This window comes from Fistularia commersonii, chromosome 7 (assembly GCF_037954325.1).
Source record: "Fistularia commersonii isolate RoL2024-O1a breed Wild chromosome 7, RoL_Fcom_v1.0, whole genome shotgun sequence".
Taxonomy (NCBI): domain Eukaryota; kingdom Metazoa; phylum Chordata; class Actinopteri; order Syngnathiformes; family Fistulariidae; genus Fistularia; species Fistularia commersonii.
Window position 1 is genome coordinate 1,466,476 of NC_141290.1, and position 13,787 is coordinate 1,480,262.

Below are 13,787 nucleotides of genomic sequence, written 5' to 3' on the forward strand. Positions count from 1 at the left end.
AGCGGGCAATTGTGCTACGTTGGATCAGATATTCCTCAGAGGTGCGTTTAAGCGTTAACGGAGGGAGTCGTATTCCCCGTCGTCGGTGCTGAAATAGCAAACGCGCTGATAAACCTTGGAAGTCGGCAAGCTATCAAAAAAACGCTGCTGTTTTTATGTTTTTTTTATTCCCGACGAGGGAATCGGACAATGACCCCCCCCTGCAAAATACAAAATTATTGCTAAAATTATTGCTAAAATAATAGCGCCCACCTCGTCAGAACCTCGGAGGATATCGCTAGCAAGTAGTTGCGCGTAACATTTATAGAGGACAAAAAAAAAAGAGAGAATGTGATATTTTTTTTTTTATTTTATTTTATATTTTTTTCAAAAAAGCAACTTTGACATCCTAATGATTGCAGCGTTTGGATGAAGAGGCGGCTATGAATAGAAACAAGACACCGAGAGATTAGATGTTGATACTTGCAAGGCCTTTCATTCATTCGGTATCCAAACAGCCGTCCCTTAAGATACGAATTTAATTCGCTCCAGAAGTGAGTCTGTTTGTTGATTTTTTTTTTGTATCTTAAATTAATCTTTCCCATTTAAAATAACAGAAAACAAATTAACTTGTTCCAAGCCTCCACCAAAAACTCATAATATAAGGATATTAATATAGAAAAAACCTAAAAAAGACCCTTTAGCTTTCGGGTGCTAAATATTCACGGTCACGCGTGAACCACGTTGGTGCTTTGCTATTATTTCATAGAACGTATCTTCTTTCCGGGTTCACCATCCATGACGATTATTCTAAAAAATACAGTAAATAAGCACAAAGATATAAAGCAGGGGTGTCAAATGTCCAGCCTGTGGGCCGTTAGCGGCCCGCTAGGGGGTCCAATCCGGCCTCTGGAATAAATCTATTTGAAAAAATACATAAAAATCATGTTATTTAAAAAAAATGCAGTTTCTATATAATCTGCTAGGGTTGCATTGTTTTAGTCAATGTTAGCAACGTAGCACAACTTACAGCAGCAATGTGGCTTCCGGTAAATAGCATTTTTATTTATATTTAGAATTTTACCTGCTTTTCCGTTGGACCCGACACCCTCATCAGCAAGATGTCATTGTCAAAAAATGAGTCAAGTGGACTTGGAGTGCAGGGTTTTTCAAGAAAAAGGCACCACTTCTTATTTGTTTGGTGAGGCTAATAAGAAACCTGTATGCTCGGTGTGGATACGGCAAGTTTGGGTGCCAAAAAAAACAAAATACAGGAAGGACTGAGAAGACAAAAAAGAGGTTGACTGACATTTTTTTGTATTTCAAGGATTAAATTAGCTCCAATCGCCTATATTAAAAAAAAAAAAAAAAATGCGTATATAAAGTGATCTGTATCTTTAGGGGCCACTGTATCTGTATTATTGTCTCAGGAGTCGGGAGTGGCAGGGGTCGTCCATAGGTCATATCAAGGAGGTCCACGACTTCCATTCCCGAAAATTGCGAAAATCTTCACCACAAGTCACATAGAGTACATAAGTACTTGTCTCTCACCTATGCTAACACAGTGGTAACATCACAGAAGCGGCAGAGGGTGCTAGAGATACTGAGTTAGGTGGATCCAAAGAGATACTCGCCCACTAACTAGTTCCTGCATGAAACTTGTTTTAACGTCCTACATGGAAAAAGGTGGAAAAAGGCTTTCTTACTAAATTAATGGGAGATGGTGATGTAACCACGAACCATCGGTGGAGAACTGGTCGTAGAGGTGAAGATTCACTTCAATTTGAGCAATCTGGGGTCGCAAACGAACCTCTTGCTTGTGTTTGGACCATGAAGGGAAGCTGGAGAACCCAGAAGAACCCCACGCAGACCCGGGTGCAACACGGTAACAGGTATGAGCAAAGGCAGGAATTCCACGGACTGGCTTAAACAAGCGGTACCTGAAATTCCTGTCTTTGGTTCTAGCAGCTCAGGCGAGTCCCCCCGAAGTAGCCGTTACGTGGAACTTTTGGGGAGCGAAGGTCTGAATTCCAGGGACTCACGAGACCAGTTACGGACAAGAGTTGGAATTCGGTGGCCTTACCTACACTGGCGAGTACAATTTGAAGAAAAAGACTTTTTTTGTTAATTTATGGGAGATGCAATTGGAGTTCTGGCTGAAGAGGCATACAACGTTCGCTCCCTTATAGAGACATACAACCATTCACCCTCTAATTCCCATCTCCTATTGAGACACTTCTGTTTACTCTCATTCACCCTCCTGAGCAATCTAGGGCTGCCAAAGAACCTCCTGCATGTGTTTGGACCATGAGGGGAAGCTGGAGAACCAAGAGGAACCCCACGCAGACACGAAAAGAACATGAAAACAGGTATGAACAAAGGTATGAACTCGAGGGACTGGCCTAAACAGGCGGAACCCAAAATCCATACCATTGGTCTTACAGCTCAGGCGAGAGCCCTGACTTTGTACATTTCCTTGTGCCTGTTCAGGCGAGTCCCTTCAGTTAGTTGTTGTACGTAACATTTGGGGAACACAGGTCTGAATTCCAGGGACTCACCTGACCTGTTACAGGCAAGCTTGTACGTACACTGGTTTGTATAATTTGAAGAAAAAGACTTTCTTGGCAAGTTTATGGGAGATGGTGATATCAACACGAACCATAGGTGCAGTACTGGCTGTAGAAGCATACAACATTCGCTCCCTCATTCACATGTCATAATAGAGACATACAACCATTCACCCTCTTTTTCCCATCTCCAATCAAAAAGTGTCCGTTCACCTCGACTTGATCATTCTAGGATCCAAAATGAACCTCCTGCATGCTGTTGGACAGTGGAGGGAAACCAGAGGAACCCCACGCAGACACGGGGACAACACGGAAACATGTATGAACAAAGGTCTGAATTCCAGGGACTGGCTTAAACAGGTGGTGCCCGAAATTTGTATATTTGGTTATATCAGCTCAGGCGACTCCCCTGAAGTTGTCGTTTTGTGTAACATTTAGGGAAAAAAGGTCTGATTTTGAATTTGTACCTTTGCTCATGCCTATAAAAGGTGAGTTGCCTAAATTAAGATAAGATAAGATAAGAACAACTTTATTAATACCGAAGGAAATTGTTGTGCCAGAGTTACAGAAAATATAACAGTAATAAATAATAAAAAGAAAAAAGCAGAATTTGAAATAAAAATAAACTATAAACTATAAAGTGTCTTAGTAAACAAGTGATAAAACTATGAGTATCTTAGTAACTAGTGAGGTAAGGAGTGCACAATAGCATGATAAAAGGAAAAATTGTAGTGTAGCTGTTATGAAATGAAATATTGCACAGTTCTGAATATTGCACAAATTAGTTGTTATGTGTTATATTGGGGAACAACGGTCTGAATTTTGGGGACTCACCTGAACAAGAGTACAAATTTGGTGGCCTTACCTAGACTTGTGTGTATAATTTGAACTAAAAGACTTTCTTGGTAAATTAATGGGAGGTAGTGATGTAACCACTAACCATCGGTGCAGTACTGGCTGTAGAAGCATACAACATTCGCTCCCTCATTCACATGTCACCCCCTTTTTCCCATCTACTCAATCTGGGGTCTCCAATGAACCGAAGAACCCGGAGGAACCCCTCGCTGAGAACATGGACACTCCTCACAGAAAGGCCTCATGTTGGAACTGACTCACGGACCTTCTTGCTGTGAGGCAGAAGCGCTAACAACTGCACCGCTACAGTACAGGACACCTTGACAACCGCAGAATCCTACAGATAGAAAATAATTCCAGGGGTAGGAATGCAATATCATAAATAAGGTAAATGAATGCACGAGAAAATTACAGATCAACAGAGGCCTCGCCTCTGGGAAGCCAAAAAAAAAAAAAAAAACTTCTCAGTTTCTATCATACGTTAGCATGACTTTACAAATCATCTCAGCGAGCTGAAGTCTTTGCCACTGATAGCTCGGGACTTTCATTTTTTTTTTCCCCTCGTCCCCCCCTGTGTGTCCCTGACAAGATTAGGCTATCTCTTCTTGTGCACATGGATGACTGACTCCTTGGGGCCGGTCGCATCACTCTTGCATCCCCACCCTCCCACATCCGGAACCCTCCATCCCAAACATTTCTATTTTTAACAGGATTAGCTCTCACCAGAAGCCACCTGACAGGCAAACTCATCGCCCGTTACCCCCCCAAAACCCCCCCAAGCTACCCAGCATGGTCTCGGCAACTAACAGGAATCCTGGTGAGCTTACCTTACAGTGGCATGCACAGCGGGGGCTACAGTCCCAGACTCCCCCTGCTTAAAACATTAACCGCATGGGGTTTTTGGTCCTATTTTGTTTCTTTTTTTTTTTTTAAAGAAGTGAATAATTCATTTTGCAGTAAAGGGGAAGAGGGTGCAGAGAGGGGGGAAGGGGGAGCCCCCGAAGGACAGTCGACAGTTGGCTTGTCATTAAGCAGGAAAAACAAACCCAGTGTGTATTTTCCTCACTTGCACCCAAACATGTCATAGGATTGGATTTCAACCCTGCGGAGGGTGGAAGGGAAGATGGAAGGGGGTTTGTTAACCTCTCCTGTCGTTTCCCAGCCCCCTTAATGTGAAGGGGACTAATGGTCTGACTAATGTCCTGCACCCCGAAGCCCCCCATGGAACCATATCCCTCATATCCAGGGGGTCTTGCTAGCTGAATAGGTAAATCAGCTACTGGTTACCAAGGCTTTTGGCCAGATACACCTGCTTCCAACAACTCCGGTCGCACATCTGTTTTTATGTCTGGAGCAATTGCTGTTCTATTCTGTCTTAATAACGGTTGTAATTTCTTGGAGAGGTTTCGCCTCTCGTCCGTGGGACTGGGCGTCTGTCCAAGCTGAGAAGGGTTACGGTACTACCCTTTTGTTGAATTGGATTGTTCTGCTACTGTGTGCGTCATTATGTGTTTGTTACCGGAGGGGGTCACAGATTCTGGGGAGTCACTTGAACAGGTACGAACAAAGGTACAAGGTCTGGGGACTTACTTGAAAGGTACTAATAAAGAGTACACATTCAGTTCACAGTCACCCAAACAGTTACAAATATCGGTACCAAATCCTTGGACTCACCTGAACATGTACAAACAAAGCTACTAATCCCTGGGACTCAACTGAAAAGGTACCAACAAAGGTACAAAATCCAGAGACTGGCCTAAGCAGGTGGGACCTAGAAGTCCTACCTTCGGTCGCCCAGCTCAAACAAGATTGTTGAATTTGTACCTTTGCTCGTGCCTGTAAAAGGTGAGTCCCCTAAATTGGTTATGCGTAATATTTGGGGAACAACGGTATGAATTTTGGGGACTCACCTGAACAGTTACAAACAAAAGTATGACTTTGAGTGCCTTTCCAAAACTGGAGTGTAGAATGCGAAGAAAGGGACACATTTCTACGTTTGTCGGAACCTATACAGCGAGACCCTCGAAGTCGTACCCCTTTTTGGGTCCTGTTCAGTTGACTCCCCAAAAATTTACCTTTTTTTGTACCAGTTAAGGTGAGTCCCCGGACTTTGTACCCTTTTTTCAAACCTTCCAGGTGAGTCCCCTGGAATTTGTACCCTTTGTTCAAACCTTCCAGGTGAGTCCCCAGAATTTGTACCCTTTGTTCAAACCTTCCAGGTGAGTCCCCAGAATTTGTACCCTTTGTTCAAACCTTCCAGGCGAGTCCCTGAAATTTGTACCCCTTGTTTGTAGCTGTTCAGGTGAGTCCCCAGAAGTTGTACCTCTTTTTTGTACTTGTTCAGGCAAGTCCCCAGACTTTGTAGTTGTACCTCTTCAAGTGAGTCTCAGGAAGTTGTACATTTGTTCTTTCCTCCACAGAACTTGTCCCTTTGTTCCCCAAACTGCATACGGTAACAACGGATAACTCGGACCACTGACACACCGGAAACTTCTAACAGTCTATCCGTTTTGAAGACGCCTCTTAGACGGGAGGTGACACGCCTTCAATAACGAAGTCCAGTTGCCGCAACAAGGTAGTCCAATAAATTAACCGCGATCCGGTTGACCGGGAACCTCGGCGCACTCAAGCATACTTCTCCACTCCGGGAGAGCGGGATCTATTCAAAGGCGCCTGAAATAGATCCACTTGGGTTTGAATGAAGGTTGGAGGACACCGCCGCGGACTGACTGTGTGATCGCCGACAGGCTCGGCGCTTTCAAAGTGAAATGAAAAGGCGTCCGGGCACATGGGGAGCTTTCTGGGGACTGGCCAGGTCGCCACGCCGCCCCCTCCAACGCACATCCACCTTCGGGAAACTCGGTTTTGGATTCGGCCGGCCAACAAACCCCTCTGCTTCCCCTCTGACTGAACTATCATCATCAAAGATTAAAAAGGAGAAGGAAAAAAGAAACTGGCAGAGGCTGATTTGTGAGTGAGTGATCAAATTCACTGGATTTGTTAGTTTTTTTCCATAACCTTAGCGGAAATGTACAAGTCGTGAGAAATTAGCAAAAAGAGATTTTTCTGAAAATGCTTGGAAACATTTTATTTCAATGTCTTTTTTTTTTTTTTTTCAGTCATTTTCATTCTATTTTATTTTGAATATTTCGAATATTTATTTTTGTTTTATTTATTTTTTTCCAGTCAGTTTATCATAAATGTGAAATATATTAGTCTAGAAATAATTGTAAAAATGATCTGCAGGGAGATTCATGATTATCAGCTACTTGACAGTCAGGTTCACCTGAAAATGCTTGGAAACATTTTATTTCAATGTCCTTTTATAAAAAAAAACAAAAAACATTTTTATTCTATTTTATTTTGAATATCGAATATTTATTTTTGTTTTAATTTTTTTGGATTTTTTTTATTGGTCTTTTACGTGTTTCAGGAAAACTCTAGTCAGTTAGTTTATCATAAATTTATTTCCACTTTATCATAAAGTGGAAATATATTAGTCTAGAAATAATTGTAAAAATGATCTGCAGGGAGATTCATGATTATCAGCTACCTGACAGTCAGGGATTCACCTGAAAATGCTTGGAAACATTTTATTTCAATGTCCTTTTATAAAAAAAAAACAAAAAAACAAAAACATTTTTATTCTATTTTATTTTGAATATCGAATATTTATTTTTGTTTTAATTTTTTTGGATTTTTTTTATTGGTCTTTTACGTGTTTCAGGAAAACTCCAGTCAGTTAGTTTATCATAAATTTATTTCCACTTTATCATTAAGTGGAAATATATTAGTCTCAAAAGAATTGCAAAAATTATCTGCAGGGAGATTCATGATTATCAGCTACCTGATCAGGAATTCACCTGAAAATGTCGAGAAACTTGTTTTTGAAAAATTGTTTTTCCTTTTATTTTTTTCTAAATAAAATCTTTAAATAAACTAATCCCCTGTTTAGCTCTGCAGTAAACTTTCAGTGTTTACCGGAACCAAAGTGAAAATGTACTACTTGCAAGAAATTAGCTAAAATGAGTTTCCTGATGAATTAACCTAAAAATACCTGGAAACTCATTTTTTAAAATGTAATTAAAAAAAAAAAATGTCTTGAACTAATTCCCTGTTTTACTTTGCTGTTTTACACATTTCAGGAAAACTCCAGTCAGTTAGTTTATCATAAGCTAAGCGGAAATATATTAGTTGCAAAAAATTTGCAAAAACTATCCGCCGGTAGACACATCATTTTCAACTACCTGATCAGGAATTCACCTGAAAATCTCAAGAAACTTATTTTTGAAAAGTCATTTTTCTTTTTTTTTTTTTTTTTTATAAAATTTTAAATGAAATTTTTGAATAAACTAACATAAGCGAAAAAGTACTAGCAGCAAGAAATTAGCAAAAATGATGATTATCACCTACCTGACGGGCAAGAATTCACCTGAAAACCCATTTTTTAAATGTCATTTTTATTTGACGATCGTCTCCCTGCCTGAACATCTGTTTCCCCGGGTTTAATCAGCCGGGTTCAGATTTTACGTCCGTCTCGAGTCTCTTTCTCGCTCGAATCCTCCGGCGGTTCCTCTGCTGTCTGCATGATTTATATCCCCCCTTTCACTCGGTTTATTTATTTATGATCTATTTATTTTTTGTGTATTTATTTTTATTCATTTAGTCATTCACCACTAAATGTATTATCATTATTATTATTATTATTATTATCATTATTATTAATAATAATAATATTAATGTTATTTTTATCGTTATTATTATTATTGTTGTTGTTGTTATCATTTTTATTATATTATTAATATTATTATTATTATTGTTGTTGTTGGTGGTGGTGGTGGTGGTGGTGGTATTGTTATATTATTCTTGATCATATTTTATTTTATTTTTTTCATTTACATTTTTTCTTTCCTTTTGTTTTCATCTAAATAAAAAAATACTGCATTCATTAGAAAATTGTTGTTGTTGTTATTGTTGGTGTTGTTTTCAAATCATTTTTTCATTTGCATTTTTCTTTCCTTTTGTTTTCATTTAAATGAAAATTAATTATTACATTCATTAGAAAATTGTTGTTGTTGGTGTTGTTATTATTATCATTTTCATTATATCATTAATATTATTATTGTTGTTGTTGTTGGTATCGTTATATTATTCTTGATGCTATTTTCTAATCCTTTTTTCATTTGCATTTTTCTGTCCCTTTGTTTTCATTTACATGACAATTAATTATTACATTCATTAGAAATTTGTTGTTGTTGTTATTATTATTTTCATTATATCATTACTGTTATTATTGTTGTTGTTGTCGTTGTTATATTATTCTTGATCATATTTTCTGACAATTTTTTCATTTGCATTTTTTCCTTTCTTTTTGTTTTGATTTAAATGAAAATCAATTATTACATTCATTAGAAAATTGTTGTTATTGTTGCAGGTGCTGTTATATTATTCTTGATTTTATTTTCTATTAATTTTTTCATTTGCATTTTTTCTTTCCTTTTGTTTTCATTTAGATAAAAAATAATTACTACATTCATTAGAAAATTGTTGTTATTTTTGGTGTTGTTATATTATTCTTGATCATGTTTTCTAATAATTTTTTCATTTGCATTTTTTTCCTTTTGTTTTCAATTAAATGGAAATTAATTATTCCATTCATTAGAAAATTGTTGTTGTTGTTATTATTATTATTTTCATTATATTATTAATATTATTATTATTCTTGTTATTGTTGTTGTTGTTGGTGTTGTTATATTATTCTTGATGCTATTTTCTAATAATTTTTTTATTTGCATTTTTCTTTCCTTTTGTTTTCATTTAAATGATAATCAAATTATTACATTAACTAGAAAATTATTTGAATGATTAAAATAAAAAAAAATAGATTAATAAATTCAATCGAATTCCTTTTTTCTGCACCGAATTTGTCATTTTCCCGGAGGAGCTCGTCCTAATTTCCCGCTGCAGAAACTTCTCTTATAGATTCTTAATCAATAGTTTCCTCTTTATTACATATATTTATAATTCCTGCACTCTGTAATCCTTAGTATTTAAGGAGACGTGCTACAAAAAGAAAGGTTTTTTAATCATATGCACTTCCAGAGTCAATCCCAACCCCCACAACCGCTGGCTAGTTTGCAATTTGTGTGTGTGTGTGTGTGTGTGTGTGTGTGTGTGTGTGTGTGTGTGGAGGGGGAGGGGGGCGTAACTCAACAATTAACAGTTCCAACAACGGCTTCAAGGTGCCTCCGAGCGACACTTCTAACCCCCCGCCGCCCTCCTGGGACCCGTCATTGACCCGCCAGCTCGGCGGGCGCGAGGTGTTTTCACACACTGGCGGAAATTAAAAAAAAAAAAAAAAAAAAAAAAAAAAAGAGATTTAGCAGAATTTCCGTATTATTAGCCGCTGCTTTTCTTCACACGCTTTGAACGCTGCGGCTAAGACAACCACGCGGCTAATTTACAGACTTTTTCGAGGTGCTAACAAGCTTCACGCCATTTCACGCTATTTCAAATAATTTACATTTAAAAAACAAAAAAAAAATTTTTTTTTTTAATAAATCCACATCTTTCCGTGTAAATATGTCAAATATGTCACACCTGCAGCTTATAGACGAGTGCAGCCTTTAAATGTGCACATAGATTTATTTTGTTATTTTTAGCGACTCATATTTAGGTGCGCTAAAATAGTCCGGAAATTACATTAAAAAAAAAAAAAAAAAGGGTGCTAAATGTAAACCTTCATGAATAACATTTTTTAAAATTATTTTCATTATTTATGAATATTTATAAAAATAAATTTATATATTTCTGTGAACCTACAATGTGTTTGCACTGTTTTGGACAGAATCTGCATGGAGCTGCTCTATTTTTAATTTTTTTATTTTATATTTCTTTTTTAACCACCACCTCCATCTAAATGTGTCATCTAGGACAAAAAAAAAAAAAAAAAAAAACATCTTGTCTGTTTATTTTAAGTCAGCCTGGTAAGAAAACACAATTTAGGTGAAAAGAAACAACCTCCTATCAGGAAATTAAAAAACGTTTGACATGGAAAAGTAATTACGCGCTACCTGAGCCCTTGTTTCACGGTTCACGGTTCTCCTGCCCTCCTCCGGCATCTGAGACCAGTCTGGATTCTCCTTAATGACTTCGTTTCAAAGTACAACATAATCAAGGCCATTAGGAGGGACCGGGTTTCGGGAAGCTGTCGGCTTTTGGTCGCGGCCGAGAAAGAAGAAGCACGCGAACGGGTTCCGTCGTGTTATGACAGATGACCTTGTTAACTCCTACGCCAATTTCTAATTTTCTTAATTCGATTTAATTTTTTTAAAATTTTATTTCATTTTATTTTTATTATCTATATCCTTGTACTCAGGGTCATGGGGGGTTTGGAGCCCATAAAAGTTGTCATTGGGTGAAAGCAATTTTAGTTTAATTTAATTTAATTTAATTTAATTTAATTTAATTTAATTTAATTTTTTTACATTTTGCTTTATTTTGTCTAGTTGTCACTGGGTGAGAGTACAATTGACTTAATATTATTTCATTTTTTTTACGTTCAATTTGATTTAATTAGTTTATTTTAGTCATTCACTCATTTATTATCTATATTTCTGCATTCAGGGTCATGAGGGGTCCCAGCTGTTATTGGGTGAGAAGGGAATTCATTCATTTATTTTTTAAATTTTAATTTATTTGTCTTAATTTTGTTTTTTTTTATTTTATTTAACTTCAATTTAATTCAATTTAATTCAATTTAATTTAATTTAATTTAGTTTAATCTATTTTTTTTTTTTTTTTACATTTTACTTTATTTTATCTAGTTGTCATTGGGTGGTCCCAGCTGTTATTGAGTGAGAAGGATTTTCAATCATTTATTTTTTTAACTTTTAATTATTTTTTTTAATTTAATTTAATTTTATTTTATTTTATTTCATTATCTATAACCCTTGTTGCCCATTCAAAGCCATGGGGGTTTGGAGCCCCTCCCAGTTGTCACGAGGTGAGAGAGGAATTTAATTTAATTTAATTTAATTTAATTTAATTTTTTTTTTTTTTACATTTTACTTCATTTTATTCAATTTTATTTTATTCATTCACTCATTTATTATCTATATTCCTGTATTCAGGGTCATGGGGGCGTCCCAGCTGTCACTGGGTGAGAGCGCAACACATTTAATTAATTCTGTTCTAATTAATTTTATTTATTAATTAATTTGGCATTTTTTTATTCAAGCCGATTCTCCGTCAGTGTGTCATAATCATACAATTAGGGGGCCGTCGAAAAAAGACAAAATAATTCCATTACGGAGACAATTTTTCGGACAAATAGATCCCCAGTTTCTCTTAACGATGAAAGATTGGAAAGGTGAGCTTTGTTAATTGGGTCGTCGTTTCCGGGGTCGCGATTCCTGATTAGAATTAATTAAGCATCCATTAATCGCGCGGCGTCGGACGTCACAATCACGGCGTCGAGCGTCTGTCGGCGTCCGGCGGCGCACTTGACCTTGAACGCGTCTTTGAGAACGAGGCATTTTTCACCGGCGGCGTGATAACAGATGCTCTCCTCGGCCTGCAGGAGAACTAAATTTCATCCGGCGCGTCGCCGCGGCGAATCTGACGGCGAATCTGACGGCCAGATGTTGCTGCGCCCGGAGATTCCCGACGCGCTCGGGTTCTCACCTTGAACCTTTCCTTTTCGCTGACTCAGGACGGACGCTTCGAGCGCTCGCCGCCCGATGTCGCCCGTCAAAGCCTGCAACAATTTCAGAAAAAAAAAAAAATAAAGGAAGGAGAAGTCCATTAAGAATTAATTCAAACATTTAATTTAAAACAGAAAAAAAAAAAAGTTGGGAGTCATTATCAATCATTTTTCTATGGCGGGTCTGCTAAAAGATAAATAAATACGCAAATAAAATTCACAAATAAAAAAAAAATAACGATAATTAAAACACAAAATAAGTATTAGAAAATTGAACAGTCAAATAAATGAATGAAATGATGTAAAATATATAAGAAATTCAAATAAAATCAAATAAATGAATAAAAATAATATAAAATATATTAGAAACTCAAATGAAATCAAATAAATGAAAAACATTATATGAAATATGTAAGAAAATCAAATAAATGAATCAAATAAAATTAGATTAAACCAAATATAATAATTAAATACATTAGTAAACTGAATCAAATCAAATAAAGGAATCAAATCAAACAAAATAAAACAAAACAAATAAATAAACAAGACTCGGGGCTTTTTGGACGGATCGACACGTCACAGACAGGAACCCCATCAGATTCAAAGAATTCCTCTGATTTTACCTTTTACCTACACACACACACACACACACACACACACACACACACACACACACACACACACACAAGTATGCTATATCCAGACATCTTATCTCCTCTAATGGCTGTAACAAGACTTCAGTTTCAAATTGTACAGTTACTTGAAAGTGTTTGCAAAAAAAAAGTTGCATTCACCCATTTAGTATCGATAAGGAGGAAGCGGCCAATCACAGCGCCGTGTATATACAGAAGAGAAATACTACCACTCACAAGTCATAAACATTCACTCACTCATTCACATGGCTAAATTTTATTTTATTTTATTTTATTTTATTTTATTTTATTTTATTTTATTTTATTTTATTTTATTTTGATCTTATTTTATCCAATTTAATTTATTTTAATTTTATTTTAATTTAATTTTATTTAATTTTATTTTATCTTATTTTATTTTATTTTATTTTATTTTATTTTATTTTATTTTATCCAATTTAATTTATTTAAATTTTATTTTAATTTAATTTAATTTAATTTAATTTTATTTTATTAATCAAATTTAATTTATTTTATATTTTTGGTCACAAGCTGAACAACCTCATATATTTGCATTATGGAATATATATATACATTTTGTGTCATTTTGTCTTTTTTTCTTTTTTTTTTTTAAATCATGTCATTAAAAAAATTGTTGCATTTTTTTTATACATTAATTTATTCATATTTTCTTTTTCCCCCCTGTCCACTGTTGTTTCAAGCCTTGGTGACCAGAGAGTTATTAAAGTTATTAAAGTTCCATTAAAGACACCATTCTATTAATGACCTCTGAATCAGCAACACACACACACACACACACACACTTGGAATACGCAAAATTTCCTCTGGCTGTCGGCATGGTAACACCTTTAGACCACCGTTGGAGTCAATGTAAATTCAGGTCTGGGGGCTCGGAAGTTTATTTGGTGCGCATTAATTGTTTTAGCCGTGAAACATTTACATGTTAGCGCCCGCTAACTCATGTTATTTCGTCGCTGATGCCAAAACATAAATATTTATTTGAAATCTATTCATTCCCTCGTGTCCAGA

General features: G+C 36.2%; 1 protein-coding gene across 2 annotated transcripts in view; it reads right to left on the reverse strand.

The window, feature by feature from the left end:
- lingo1a (leucine rich repeat and Ig domain containing 1a) overlaps nucleotides 1-13,787 on the reverse strand; it is a 195,304-nt gene that overhangs the window by 116,404 nt on the left and 65,113 nt on the right. For both annotated transcript variants that reach the window (XR_015106339.1, XM_086149066.1), the window contains exon 2: nucleotides 12,087-12,159. The gene's annotated coding sequence lies outside the window, so the exon portion shown is untranslated. The remainder of the gene's footprint in view (nucleotides 1-12,086; nucleotides 12,160-13,787) is intronic.